The 15,501-nt window shown below is 54.8% G+C and overlaps 1 protein-coding gene across 2 annotated transcripts in view; it reads right to left on the bottom strand.

Annotated features, from left to right (window-relative positions):
* Positions 1-15,501, bottom strand: part of ANKRA2 (ankyrin repeat family A member 2) — a 240,435-nt gene that overhangs the window by 33,781 nt on the left and 191,153 nt on the right. The window lies entirely within an intron of this gene.

Here is a 15,501-nt window from a genome sequence, read left to right on the forward strand (position 1 = left end):
AGTCAGCAGTGCTCAGGTCCCTGTCTCCTCTCCCTCCCTCTCCATCTCCCCCTCCCCTTCTCTCATACACACAAATAAATAAATGAAAATGTTTATAAAAAAAAAAAAAAGCTGGTGACCGGGTGGTGGCGCAGCTGGTCAGGCCTCTGCTCCCCCCTGCAGGGGAGCTGCTCCGTGAGTGGTGAGCATGTCTGTAGCTGTCTGCGTGCTCTCAATTCCTGTCCCAATAATGAACATAGGAAAAGGGAAAATGGCTGCCGGGAGTGGTGGGTTCACAGGGCACGGAGCCCCAGCAACAACCCTGCTGAAGATTCAAAGCAAAACGAGGAAAGGTTTAAATGCTTTAGTCAGTATAAGCTGGCGTCTTCATAATCCGCTGTCTTCGCCATAACCCATCCCTGCCCCTCCAGCTAGCGTGATACACTGTGCCACTCTCTCTGTGAGCAGACCCACCCCTTCCCAGAAGGCTCCCCGAGTGCTCTGAGGGCGTGATGCCCTGTGCCACTCTCAGAGTGAGCAGACCCACCCCTTCCCGGAAGGCTCCCCGAGTGCTCTGAGGGCGTGATGCCCTGTGCCACTCTCAGAGTGAGCAGACCCACCCCTTCCCGGAAGGCTCCCCGAGTGCTCTGAGGGCGTGATGCCCTGTGCCACTCTCAGAGTGAGCAGACCCACCCCTTCCCGGAAGGCTCCCCGAGTCCTCTGAGGGCGTGATGCCCTGTGCCACTCTCAGAGTGAGCAGACCCACCCCTTCCCGGAAGGCTCCCCGAGTCCTCTGAGGGCGTGATGCCCTGTGCCACTCTCAGAGTGAGCAGACCCACCCCTTCCCGGAAGGCTCCCCGAGTCCTCTGAGGGCGTGATGCCCTGTGCCACTCTCTCTGTGAGCAGACCCACCCATTCCCGGAAGGCTCCCCGAGTCCTCTGAGGGCGTGAAGCCCTGTGCCACTCTCAGAGTGAGCAGACCCACCCCTTCCCGGAAGGCTCCCCGAGTCCTCTGAGGGCGTGATGCCCTGTGCCACTCTCTCTGTGAGCAGACCCACCCCTTCCCGGAAGGCTCCCCGAGTCCTCTGAGGGCGTGATGCCCTGTGCCACTCTCAGAGTGAGCAGACCCACCCCTTCCCGGAAGGCTCCCCGAGTCCTCTGAGGGCGTGATGCCCTGTGCCACTCTCTCTGTGAGCAGACCCACCCCTTCCCGGAAGGCTCCCCGAGTCCTCTGAGGGCGTGATGCCCTGTGCCACTCTCTCTGTGAGCAGACCCACCCCTTCCCGGAAGGCTCCCCGAGTCCTCTGAGGGCGTGATGCCCTGTGCCACTCTCTCTGTGAGCAGACCCACCCCTTCCCGGAAGGCTCCCTGAGTCCTCTGAGGGCGTGATGCCCTGTGCCACTCTCTCTGTGAGCAGACCCACCCCTTCCCGGAAGGCTCCCCGAGTCCTCTGAGGGCGTGAAGCCCTGTGCCACTCTCTCTGTGAGCAGACCCACCCCTTCCCGGAAGGCTCCCCGAGTCCTCTGAGGACGTGATGCCCTGTGCCACTCTCAGAGTGAGCAGACCCACCCCTTCCCGGAAGGCTCCCCGAGTCCTCTGAGGGCGTGATGCCCTGTGCCACTCTCAGAGTGAGCAGACCCACCCCTTCCCGGAAGGCTCCCCGAGTCCTCTGAGGGCGTGATGCCCTGTGCCACTCTCTCTGAGCAGACCCACCCCTTCCCGGAAGGCTCCCCGAGTGCTCTGAGGGCGTGATGCCCTGTGCCACTCTCAGAGTGAGCAGACCCACCCCTTCCCGGAAGGCTCCCCGAGTGCTCTGAGGGCGTGATGCCCTGTGCCACTCTCAGAGTGAGCAGACCCACCCCTTCCCGGAAGGCTCCCCGAGTGCTCTGAGGGCGTGATGCCCTGTGCCACTCTCAGAGTGAGCAGACCCACCCCTTCCCGGAAGGCTCCCCGAGTCCTCTGAGGGCGTGATGCCCTGTGCCACTCTCAGAGTGAGCAGACCCACCCCTTCCCGGAAGGCTCCCCGAGTCCTCTGAGGGCGTGATGCCCTGTGCCACTCTCAGAGTGAGCAGACCCACCCCTTCCCGGAAGGCTCCCCGAGTCCTCTGAGGGCGTGATGCCCTGTGCCACTCTCTCTGTGAGCAGACCCACCCATTCCCGGAAGGCTCCCCGAGTCCTCTGAGGGCGTGAAGCCCTGTGCCACTCTCAGAGTGAGCAGACCCACCCCTTCCCGGAAGGCTCCCCGAGTCCTCTGAGGGCGTGATGCCCTGTGCCACTCTCTCTGTGAGCAGACCCACCCCTTCCCGGAAGGCTCCCCGAGTCCTCTGAGGGCGTGATGCCCTGTGCCACTCTCAGAGTGAGCAGACCCACCCCTTCCCGGAAGGCTCCCCGAGTCCTCTGAGGGCGTGATGCCCTGTGCCACTCTCTCTGTGAGCAGACCCACCCCTTCCCGGAAGGCTCCCCGAGTCCTCTGAGGGCGTGATGCCCTGTGCCACTCTCTCTGTGAGCAGACCCACCCCTTCCCGGAAGGCTCCCCGAGTCCTCTGAGGGCGTGATGCCCTGTGCCACTCTCTCTGTGAGCAGACCCACCCCTTCCCGGAAGGCTCCCTGAGTCCTCTGAGGGCGTGATGCCCTGTGCCACTCTCTCTGTGAGCAGACCCACCCCTTCCCGGAAGGCTCCCCGAGTCCTCTGAGGGCGTGAAGCCCTGTGCCACTCTCTCTGTGAGCAGACCCACCCCTTCCCGGAAGGCTCCCCGAGTCCTCTGAGGACGTGATGCCCTGTGCCACTCTCAGAGTGAGCAGACCCACCCCTTCCCGGAAGGCTCCCCGAGTCCTCTGAGGGCGTGATGCCCTGTGCCACTCTCTCTGAGCAGACCCACCCCTTCCCGGAAGGCTCCCCGAGTCCTCTGAGGGCGTGATGCCCTGTGCCACTCTCAGAGTGAGCAGACCCACCCCTTCCCGGAAGGCTCCCCGAGTCCTCTGAGGGCGTGATGCCCTGTGCCACTCTCTCTGTGAGCAGACCCACCCCTTCCCGGAAGGCTCCCCGAGTGCTCTGAGGGCGTGATGCCCTGTGCCACTCTCTCTGTGAGCAGACTCACCCCTTCCCGGAAGGCTCCCCGAGTCCTCTGAGGGCGTGAAGCCCTGTGCCACTCTCAGAGTGAGCAGACCCACCCCTTCCCGGAAGGCTCCCCGAGTCCTCTGAGGGCGTGATGCCCTGTGCCACTCTCAGAGTGAGCAGACCCACCCCTTCCCGGAAGGCTCCCCGAGTCCTCTGAGGGCGTGATGCCCTGTGCCACTCTCTCTGTGAGCAGACCCACCCCTTCCCGGAAGGCTCCCCGAGTCCTCTGAGGGCGTGATGCCCTGTGCCACTCTCAGAGTGAGCAGACCCACCCCTTCCCGGAAGGCTCCCCGAGTCCTCTGAGGGCGTGATGCCCTGTGCCACTCTCTCTGTGAGCAGACCCACCCCTTCCCGGAAGGCTCCCCGAGTCCTCTGAGGGCGTGATGCCCTGTGCCACTCTCTCTGTGAGCAGACCCACCCCTTCCCGGAAGGCTCCCCGAGTCCTCTGAGGGCGTGATGCCCTGTGCCACTCTCTCTGAGCAGACCCACCCCTTCCCGGAAGGCTCCCCAAGTCCTCTGAGGGCGTGATGCCCTGTGCCACTCTCAGAGTGAGCAGACCCACCCCTTCCCGGAAGGCTCCCCGAGTCCTCTGAGGGCGTGATGCCCTGTGCCACTCTCTCTGAGCAGACCCACCCCTTCCCGGAAGGCTCCCCGAGTCCTTGGCAGGGACACGGGATGGGAGGCTGGGAAGAAAGTGCTTAGACTTTGCCTAAGGGCCTTGTGTTGGGAGGTTGGAGCAGGACTGGTCAAGGCGGGGACAGGGACACCTGTCTTCCTCGAAAGCAGACAGGTAAGTTCTGGCCCACGGGGTTCTGTCCTGACCACCGTCGGCTTGCTGCCCCCGGGTTGCACTGGGGCTCGAGCCAGTGCTACACATCCACTGCTCCCGCTGGCCACTTTCAACTTTTCTATTTTTCTGTACAGGACAGAAATTGAGAGGAGTGGGGGAGACAGGAGAGAGACCTGGGGACCTGCTCCATCACTGTAAAGCTTCCCCTCCCTGCAGGTGGAGAGTGGGGGCTCCAACCCTGGTCGCAGCTGGTTCCAGCACGTGGCGACGTGTGTTCAACTGGCCGTCCCACGGCCGCCCCCTCATCTCAGCACGATACTGTAGAAGGTGCCTGTGCCTTGGCCAAACTAGGTCATTCTTATAAAACTGAATAGAATCTGAAATTTTTTTTTGTATTTATTTTCCCTTTTGTTGCCCTTGTTTTTTATTGTAGTTATTGCTGCTGCTGTTGTCATCCTTGTTGGATAGGACAGAGGGAAATGGAGGGAGGAGGGGAAGACAGACACCTACAGACTCCCCTGCAGGTGGGGAGCCGGGGACTCGAACCCGAATACTTACTGTCGCTTCAAACCAAATGCGCTTAATCCATTGCACAATGCAAAGGGCATTCCGTGTCTCTGACTGCAGCGTAGTGTTCCATGGGGTATAAAGGGCATTCTGTCTCTGACTGCAGCATAGTTTCCATGGGGTATAAAGGGCATTCTGTCTCTGACTGCAGCGTAGTGTTCCATGGGGTATGGAGGGCATTCTGTCTCCGACTGCTGAATGCAGCGTAGTGTTCCATGGGGTATGGAGGGCATTCTGTCTCCGACTGCTGAATGCAGCGTAGTGTTCCATGGGGTATGGAGGGCATTCTGTCTCTGACTGCAGCGTAGCGTCCCATGGGGTATAGAGGGCATTCTGTCTCCGACTGCAGCGTAGTGTTCCATGGGGTATGGAGGGCATTCTGTCTCTGACTGCAGCGTAGCGTCCCATGGGGTATAGAGGGCATTCTGTCTCCGACTGCAGCGTAGCGTTCCATGGGGTATAGAGGGCATTCTGTCTCCGACTGCAGCGTAGTGTTCCATGGGGTATGGAGGGCATTCTGTCTCTGACTGCAGCGTAGCGTTCCATGGGGTATAGAGGGCATTCTGTCTCCGACTGCAGCGTAGTGTTCCATGGGGTATGGAGGGCATTCTGTCTCTGACTGCTGAATGCAGCGTAGTGTTCCATGGGGTATGGAGGGCATTCTGTCTCCGACTGCTGAATGCAGCGTAGTGTTCCATGGGGTATGGAGGGCATTCTGTCTCCGACTGCTGAATGCAGCGTAGTGTTCCATGGGGTATAGAGGGCATTCTGTCTCTGACTGCTGAATGCAGCGTAGCGTTCCATGGGGTATGGAGGGCATTCTGTCTCCGACTGCAGCGTAGTGTTCCATGGGGTATGGAGGGCATTCTGTCTCCGACTGCTGAATGCAGCGTAGTGTTCCATGGGGTATAGAGGGCATTCTGTCTCTGACTGCTGAATGCAGCGTAGCGTTCCATGGGGTATGGAGGGCATTCTGTCTCCGACTGCAGCGTAGTGTTCCATGGGGTATGGAGGGCATTCTGTCTCCGACTGCTGAATGCAGCGTAGTGTTCCATGGGGTATAGAGGGCATTCTGTCTCTGACTGCTGAATGCAGCGTAGCGTTCCATGGGGTATGGAGGGCATTCAGTCTCTGACTGCAGCGTAGCGTTCCATGGGGTATGGAGGGCATTTAGTCTCTGACGGCAGCGTGGCGTCCCATGGGGTATGGAGGGCATTCTGTCTCCGACTGCAGCGTAGTGTTCCATGGGGTATGGAGGGCATTCTGTCTCCGACTGCTGAATGCAGCGTAGTGTTCCATGGGGTACAGAGGGCATTCAGTCTCTGATGGCAGTGTAGCGTCCCATGGGGTGTAGAGGGCATTCTGTCTGACTGCAGCGTAGCGTTCCATGGGGTATGTCTCTGAATGCAGTGAAGCAGGTCTGCACGTGTCTGTCTTTCTTTCCCTTTCTCTGTCTTCCCCTCCTCTCTCCATTTCCTTCTGTCCTATCCAACAGCAATGACATCAGTAATAACTACAACAATAAGACAATAAGGGCAACAAAAGTGAATTAAAAGTAAATATTTAAAAAAAGAATGCAAACAACATAATTTTAAGGAGGTCAAGAACAATAATCAAATGATTTAATAAAGGAATAATTCATTAAAAAAAAAGAAATAGAGATTTTAGGGAGCTAAATGATGTCATATCTGTCTCCCCATATTATGTCCCTAGACAGGTCTGCTTCATTCTATCTTGATGTCTTCTAGAAAGCTTCTTTTATTTGTAGTTAGGAGTAGTTCTCCAACAAGCAAATTTTTACTCCTGGTTTTGTACATCGTGAGGAGCATGTAGTAAGGATTAACAAGGCCACTCTGGTATCTACTGCTGAGTAATCGCCTCCCCCAGCATGTTTGTCCTCGTGCTTCCTGTTGCTGAACCCCACGTTTCTGTGGCAGGGATTGCCCCCACCTCTGCGGGAAGGCCTCCCCTCCCCTCGCCGGCAGCCCACTGCCATCATGTGCCTGCACAGCCTCCCTTCAGAGCCTGCACTTCCCTCGCAGGGAGCTTGGTGACTGCAGACTCCTGCTCGAGGCCCTAGAGCGGCACAGTGAGTCAGCTGACCGCTTTCCGGCTGCCCAGTGCTCACTCCTCAGCGCCAGTCCCGGGCCGAGGCTGACTGCTGCAAGCCGCTGAGCTGGTCCTCTGGAGAAGAGGGGTCCCATTCCAACCGCAGCAGGAGTCGTGGCTCAGCCTGGATGCACGGATCATCTGCACGGGGTCAGCCTCTACTGTGCACACATGAAATGGTCACGTTGCCCACTCCAGATATTCCCGGAGGCCGCCCTTTTTGCCCGTGGAGAATGGATTCCCCCTCTTTATTGGTGGGGGGGTTCATGGTCTACATGACAGTGACATCCAGTAGCTGGTCCACGTGTCACATCTCAGTCTGCATGACAGTGACATCCAGTAGCCGGTCCACGTGTCACATCTCAGTTTGCATGACAGTGACATCCAGTAGCCGGTCCACGTGTCACATCTCAGTCTACATGACAGTGACATCCAGTAGCCGGTCCACGTGTCACATCTCAGTCTGCATGACAGTGACATCGGTCCACGTGTCACATCTCAGTCACATGGCAGTGACATCCAGTAGCTGGTCCACGTGTCACATCTCAGTCACATGACAGTGATATCCAGTAGCCGGTCCACGTGTCACATCTCAGTCACATGACAGTGATATCCAGTAGCCGGTCCACGTGTCACATCCCAGTTTTCCACATGACAGTGACATCCAGTAGTTGGTCCACGTATCACATCTCAGTCACATGACAGTGACATCCAGTAGCTGGTCCACATGTCATCCCAGTTTTCCACATGACAGTGACATCCAGTAGCTGGGCCACGTGTCACATCTCAGTTGGTCACATGACAGTGACATCCAGTAGCCGGTCCACATGTCACATCTCAGTTTTCCACATAACAGTGACATCCAGTAGCCGGTCCACATGTCACATCTCAGTTTTCCACATGACAGTGACATCCAGTAGCCTGTCCATGTGTCACATCTCAGTTGGTTCACATGACAGTGACATCCAGTAGCTGGTCCACGTGTCACATTTCAGTTGGTCACATGACAGTGACATCCAGTAGCCTGTCCACGTGTCACATCTCAGTCACATGACAGTGACATCCAGTCGCCGGTCCACGTGTCACATCTCAGTTTTCCACATGACTCTAACCCCCACTAGGTCCTCTGCTGTCATGTACACCAACTCCAGTCCAGGTTCTGCTTTGTGTTTCCATACGTTTCAGCTTCTGTCTGTCTGTCTGTCTGTCTGTCTGTCTGTCTGTCTGTCTCTCTTTTGTTATTAATGACCTGTACTGATAGACAAGAGTGTAGGATAAGAGAATGAATTTTGATCCCGTGCAATTCCAACCCCGCTTTGGGACAATTCACCTTAGACCACAAGGTGGCAGTACAGCTTTGACGCTCTGAGGAAGACCTGCCCTGTCACACCCTTCCTCTCAGCCTCCCATGGCCTCACATAGCCATGAAACTTAGACTTCAGCCGAGATAGCAAGTCATGGCTGTGCTGACAAGGCGGGTTAAAACAAAAGTCAATGATTATTATCAGTGAAAGCTAGCTAGAAATAAGGAAGGCAAACTCAGAGGCCTCTGGATAGAGCCTGAACCTCCAGCAGCGTGAGGAATCAGCAAAGAACAAGACCAGACAGCCCTAGAAGCAGCAGTGGGCGCCCGGCGTCACAACCGCCTTGTTTGGGACCGGCGGCCGGTCTGTCAGGGACAGTGTTTGCTCTCTGGAGCTGAATTCTGAAGAGACAAGTGCCAGACAGGGTGGGACGAGCCGGTACCGGGGAAGGGGAGGAAGTCAGGTTTTGGTCTCCAGAGAACTCGAGGCTCGAACCCTTTGCTCTGACGTGTGAGCCTGTGGCTCATTGCGTCTGGTTAGTCCTGGTCTCAGGCCCTCCTAGTGGGAGAGCTAAGGCGAGGAGGTGGGTGGACGCGGGCCGGGGCGAGCGGCTATTCCTCAGGAGGGCTGCCGGCGGCCCTCGGCTCCGCGAGATGCCACAGAGCGTCCGGGTGTCGCCGCTCCCTGTTCACACGTGGGATCTGTGCAGCCGTGAGCACCGCGTGCGGGACCTGAGCCGACTGCTCGGTCGTGGAGGGAACAGGAGCCTTAGACAGCGCTACTACCCGGCAGGGGGAGCAGCTTGCGGGCGAGGTAGTGTGGCCGGCCCTGCCCTGCCCTGCCCTGCCCTGTCCTTGCCTGCCCTGCCCTGCCCTGCCCTTCCCCTGCCCCAGCCCTTCCCCTCCCCTGCCCTTCCCCTGCCCTGCCCTTCCCCTGCCCTGCCCTTGCCTGCCCTCTCTGCCCTGCCCCTGCCCAGCCCCGCCCCGCCCTGCCCTGCCTCTGCCCTGCCCTTGCCTGCCCCAGCCCTTCCCCTGCCTTGCCCTTCCCCTGCCCTGCCCTACCCTTCCCCTGCCCTGCCCCTGCCCTGCCCTTCCCCTGCCCTGCCCTTGCCTGCCCCTGCCCTGCCCCTGCCCTGCCCCTGCCCTGCCCCTGCCCTTCCCCTGCCCTGCCCCTGCCCTGCCCCTGCCCTTCCCCTGCCCTGCCCTGCCCTTCCCCTGCCCTGCCCTGCCCCTGCCCTGCCCTGCCCTGCCACGCAGCAGGCCCAGAGTTGAGCCCTGGCACCACATGGGAAGTGCTGTAACACTGGAAGAAGCTCTGGTGCTGTGATCTCTCCTCTCTCTGTCTCTCCTTCTGTCTCTGTACCTGGATGAACGAGTGGCCCTGAGTGAAGCCCAGCTACACACACTCACACACACACTCACACACATTCACACACTCACACACACACACTCACACACACACACTCACACACACACTCATACACACACTCACACACACACTCACACACATTCACACACACACACTCACACACACACACTCACACACACACTCACACACACACTCACACACACACACACACACTCACACACACACACTCACACACACACTCACACACACACTCACACACACACTCACACACACTCACACTCACTCACACACACACTCACACACACACTCACACACACTCACACTCACTCACACACACACACTCACACACACTCACACACACACACTCACATACACACACACACTCACACACACACACTCTCACACACTCTCACACACACTCACACACACTCACACACACTCACACTCACACTCAATACCCCGCAGAGAAATACATTGACCAGGAATAGAGCCATATCTGTGTAGTTCTTTTTTTTTTTTTGCCTCCAGGGTTATTGCTGGGACTCAGTGCCTGCACTACGAATCCACTGCTCCTGGGGGCCATTGTTTCCCTTTCTGTTACCCTTGTTTTTTTCTTTTTTTTTTTTTTTTACTGTTGTTGTTGTTATTGATGTCGTTGTTGGATAGGACAGAGAGAAATGGAGAGAGGAGGGGAAGACAGAGAGGAGGAGAGAAAGACAGACACCTGCAGACCTGCTTCACCGCCTGTGAAGCGACTCCCCTGCAGGTGGGGAGCTGGGGGCTCGAACCGGGATCCTTATGCCGGTCCCTGCGCTTTGCGCCACCTGCGCTTAACCCGCTGCGCTACCGCCGTTCTTACTGTTTTAACCTTACAGGAAGCAAAGTTATTCTGCTTGTTTTCTTCCACATGCACAACAGTGTAACTATACTTTCTGTCTGTAGTACAGGTAAATGAAAAAAATCATTTATTTATTGCTGGATAGAGATAGACATCAAGAGGGGAGAGGAAATAGACACAGAGACACAGAGAGATGCCCGCAGCCCTGCTTCCCCACTCGTGAAGCTTCACCCTGCAGGTGGGGCACGAGGGGCTTGAACCCAGGTCCTTGGGCACTGTAATGTGTGCACTTAACCAGGTGCGCCACCGCCTGGCTCTCAGAACACTTAAATTACTATTTAGGTTCTGTTTGGGACTCCCTCTGCATCCTAGCTATCTTGAATTACTAAACACAGTCTATGGTCTACACGACACGACATGGTTTGAAGAATCCGAGTCCCCACCACCTCGCCCTGTCACCCCATATGTGTCCTAGCTGCCCAGCACTCTTCCAACACGTCTCCTCCCACCCCTGCTAGTTTCTCTCATCTCCGCTTTCTTTCTTTTCATTTTTGTGCACAGATGAGCAACTGCATGTGCGTCACGCATGTGCATTCTCTTATATCTTCTTGTTCTACTCGAACAGAGCTCACTGAAGTGCGTCCTCTATATATCCTGTGCTTGCTCGCTTGCTCTTACGAGTGCATTCTGCAGACAGCTCCAGATCAGCTCACAGCGTTCTATCTGCTACTCGAGACAGCTGGTTAGTATTTTGGTGAGTGAATATATTGCGATTTATTCGGCTGCTTTCCTGTGTGTCCGTGTAGACTGCTCTTCCTTTCCTGTGATCATAAGCCCTGCACAACCAGCACCGAGTGCATGGGTTCTCGTGATCGCGGAGCTGTGCTGGGTACCGACATGTCTCTCCGGAAGGGGTGTGTGTGTGTGTTTGTGGGTGTGTGTGTGTGAGTGAGTGTGTGTGAGTGAGTGTAAGTGTGTATGACTGTGTGAGTGTGTATGTGTGTGTATGTGTGTGAGTGTGTGTGAGTGTGTATGTGTGTGTGAATGAGTGTGTATGTGTGTATGAGTGTGTGTATGTGTGTGAGTGTGAGTGAGTGTGTGAGTGTGAGTGTGTGTGAATGTGAGTGTGAGTGTGTGTGTGTGAGTGTGTGTGAGTGTGTGTGTGTGAATGAGTGTGTGAGTGTGAGTGTATGTGAGTGTGTGTGAGTGTGAGTGTGTGTGTGACTGTGTGTGAGTGTGAGTGTGTGAATCACTTTTGTTTCCTTTCTGGGAGCTATCTGAGCATGCATTTTCTCTATTTCCCTATCTGTTCTTCTTTCCTCCTTAATTTAAAAGATCTCTCGGTGCATTAGTTTTCCCTCCACACATGCATGATCCCTCCACTCCAGGTATGCTGCTTTGTTTACAGAGATGGTGAGTGAGAGAGAGACAGTGAAGGCAGAGCGACAGCAACCACCCGCTCCCTGTACAGGGGTCCCACGCGGTGTGGGACTCGCACCCCTGCAGCACGTGGTCACGCGTCACTCTACCTCGGCACCTGTGTCCTCGCACAGCCTTTGTCTGGCAGTGCTGGAAGCCGAGCTGGTGTATGTGTGACACTTCGGCCCTGAGCCAAGCTTTTCATTATTTCTTTCCCAGAAGGAGAGAGAGAGAGAGAGCAAGTGAGGGAGGAGGTGAGAGAAAGAAACAGACACACAGAGAAGTGACACCACAGCACTCTTTCACCATGAGTGGAGCTCTCCTGCTGCTGTCCACGGTGCCGTCAATATTAGCCTTTCTGTTTTTTCTATTATTATTATTACCAGAGCACTGCTCAGCTCAGCTCTGGTTAATAGTGGTGGGTGGGGTTGAACCTGGGACCTCGGGGCCTCAGGCTTGAGAGTCTCTTTGCAGAACCATGATGTATTTACCTCTGCCCAGCCTTTTCTTCTGCTTTTTCTAGTGTGGTATTTGCTATATATTTTTTTCATAGTTCTTAAAGGTTTGAATTCCCCACGTCCACACTGTTTTGTGCAGTGGCTCTCCCAGCTGATATGCCCTGCAGCCCATCTCTAAGCACATTCCTGTCAGCAGGTAGTGGTGTTGGCTGGCATTTCCCTGGTGAGTGATGCCACCATCCTTGCCCCCATGGGGGATTGAACCTGGGACCTTGCGCCCTCAGCCATGAAAGCTGTTTGCATGACCACTATTCTGTTGCTCAGAGTACAGCAAGCATCTTTTGAGGCCACTGTGGGCCATTAGTATTTTTTCTCTGGAAAAAAAAAATTAAGTGGTCTGGGAGGTGGCACAGTGGCTAGGGCATTGGACTCTCAGGCATGAGGTCCTGAGTTCAGTTCCTGGCAGCACATACACCAGAGTGACGTCTGGTTCTTTCTCTCTCTCTCCTATCATTTCTCACAAATAAATAAATAAGATCTTTTTAAAAAGGAAAAAATTAGTGAAGATTTCAGCCTGTTTTGTTTATTTTTAAATTTTTATTGGGGGTCAATAGTTTACAGTCGACAGTAAAATACAACCGTTTGTCCATGTGTCACATGTCTCAGTTTCCACATCACACTCAAGCTCCTCCACCGTCTGGTTCCAGGACCCGAACCGTCCCCACCCACCCCCAGTCCTTGGTTTTGGTGCAAAACACCAGTGAATTTTGCTTGCTTTAAATTGTGTATATATATATTTCTTTTTTCTTTTTGGGTTCTTTTTATATTTTAGTACTAACTCCGTAGCAGATAGGTGCTTTCAGATTTCCAAGAAAAGTATCTCTGACAGATGAGCTGGTCTGGAGAACGCTACCAAGCTCAGCTCCAATGGGGAGCACTCCCAGCTCAGCTCCAATGGGGAGCACTGTCCAAGCTCAGCTCCAATGGGGAGCACTCCCAGCTCAGCTCCAATGGGGAGCACTCCCAAGCTCAGCTCCAATGGGGAGCACTCCCAGCTCAGCTCCAATGGGGAGCACTCCCAGCTCAGCTCCAATGGGGAGCACTCCCAAGCTCAGCTCCAATGGGGAGCACTCCCAGCTCAGCTCCAATGGGGAGCACTCCCAGCTCAGCTCCAATGGGGAGCACTCCCAAGCTCAGCTCCAATGGGGAGCACTCCCAGCTCAGCTCCAATGGGGAGCACTGTCCAAGCTCAGCTCCAATGGGGAGCACTCCCAAGCTCAGCTCCAATGGGGAGCACTCCCAAGTCAGCTCCAATGGGGAGCACTTCCCAAGTCAGCTCCAATGGGGAGCACTCCCAGCTCAGCTCCAATGGGGAGCACTCCTAAGCTCAGATCCAATGGGGAGCACTGCCCAAGCTCAGCTCCAGTGCTGACTTTCAGGGGCTGGGTGGCGGCACACCAGGCTGAGCACACACGTTACAATGTGTGAGGTCTGGGGTTCAGGCCTCCCCACCCCCAGGCCCCACCTGCAAGGGGGAACTTCATAATCAGTGAAACAGGGCTGCAGGTGTCTCTCTGTCTCCCCTTCTCTCTCGATTTCTTTCAGTCCTAGCAAATAAATAAGGACTTTTTCCAATGCTGACTTATCACTGTCTCTTAATTCAGATTGTGATTTGCAAGGTCAGAGGGCACGATGCTGATGCTCATTTGTCAGCAAAGATGCCTCCTTTCCCTGGTGAGAAGCGGCTGTGCACCTCATGTCTGCGGCTAAGAGATTCCGCGTCTTTAGGAAGCGAGCTTGGGGTGGACATGCATATTCTTAGCCTGGCCGCGCATAGCGACCAAGGACACTCTGAGTTGTACAGACCTGGTGGACACAGTGAATCTGTAATTTTGGAGTGAGGACAGAGGTTCTTTCTAGATTTTTTCAGTCTCTCTCTCTCTCTCTCTTTTTCAAACCAGAGTCCTGCTCAGCTCTGGCTTATGCTGGTTGTGGAGGGGTTGAACCTGGGACTTTGGAGCCTCAGGCAAGAGTCACTTTTACATAACCATGACGCTACCTGCCTCCCACACCCCCTTTCTAGATTTTTAAATGTGTCTGACTACCCTGCCTCCTTCCTGAAACCTTATGCTTTCACCAGTGCAGTGCACAAACACAGATCATTCCTTTTCAGTTCTCAAACCTGAAATACTGGGCTTGGCTATATTTATAGAGGACAAAATAAACTTTAATTCAAGGTGGTCACTTGGGTTGGAGAGAAACAGGTCCCCACAGTGGATGAAATGTTTCCCTTTTCTGTTGCCAAGTGCACAGATTGGGATCAGCATTGTGCCAGGAGGCCTGCTTACCTTAAAGAGAAACAGTCACATCTTGATGCTAACAGAAAAGCAAACACACGTTTGGTGCGACTGACGATACTTTGCTCTTGGTGCTTTGATCTTGTGGTGTGAGATCTACTTATGCTTAAACGATTTGTCATGCACTGAGTATCAAAGGGGAAAGTCAAACAGTATGTCCAAGTTTGTCTGCACTTGGCATTTTCATTTTTCTCCCGGGTAGTTGTAACCTGTTTCTTAGTAGAACTTCGATTGTATAAAAGAAGTATGCGACTCTTTATACTGAGAGACTGATGTTCTGTGAGGTGGACACTTACTCACAGGCTTTGTGTTATTTTCTAAGAATGAGTTTTCCAAATGAACTTTCTGTTGATGTTACTACATATGCTTAAAAAAAAAGGAGACAGGAATGGGTGGTGGCACACCTGGTTAAGCCCTCACATCACAGCGCCGCAAGGACACAGCTTCAAGCCCCCTGTCCCCACCTGCAGGGGGGAAGCTTCACGAGTGGTGAGGCAGGGCTGCGGGTGTCTCTCTGTCTCTCCTCCTTTCTATCTCTCCCTTCCCTCTCGATTACTGACTGTTCCTACCCAATAAATAAATATAATAAAAATTAAAGAAAAAGGAGGTGGGGGTGTGAAATCAGGGAAAAGGAGAAGAGATTTAAAAATCCCATCAAATTCGTTCTCTTAGCTCCAAATGAAATGGAATTAAGAACAAAAATATTGGTTTCTAATAGGGAAAAAACAAAAATCCAAGTATCACTCTCCCCTCCCTTGCCCACAGCATTAGCAAAAGCCAAACACAGAGGAAGCCCAGCTCTCTGGGAGAGCCAGCTGGCACCCCAGCCCCAGGGTGCGAGGGGGAGGAGGGTCTTTACAGAGCTCTGCCAGGCAAGGCTCCTCTCCTTAGGCCCTTTCCCCAGTGCTTCCCCCTGGGCAGGGGCTCCCATCTGCATGGGCGCGGCTCTGCAGGGGCTGTGAACGGTCTTGTCTTCTGCCCTCCTACACTCTCCTGTCTGAGTCTCCTCTCCTCCACTCACTGTACCTGTCGTGAACGCACTTGGGCCCTGTTATAAATACCGTCCAGTTAAAGCGATGTGCCCAGGCAGAAGACAAGGAGTTGAAGCCAGGAGTTTCCTCCCTTGCTAAAGGCCATGAGACCAGCAGGAGTCATCAGGCAGCAGCACCCTCCCCATTTGCTCTCCTTTCCACC

Source organism: Erinaceus europaeus, chromosome 11 (assembly GCF_950295315.1).
Source record: "Erinaceus europaeus chromosome 11, mEriEur2.1, whole genome shotgun sequence".
Lineage (NCBI taxonomy): Eukaryota > Metazoa > Chordata > Mammalia > Eulipotyphla > Erinaceidae > Erinaceus > Erinaceus europaeus.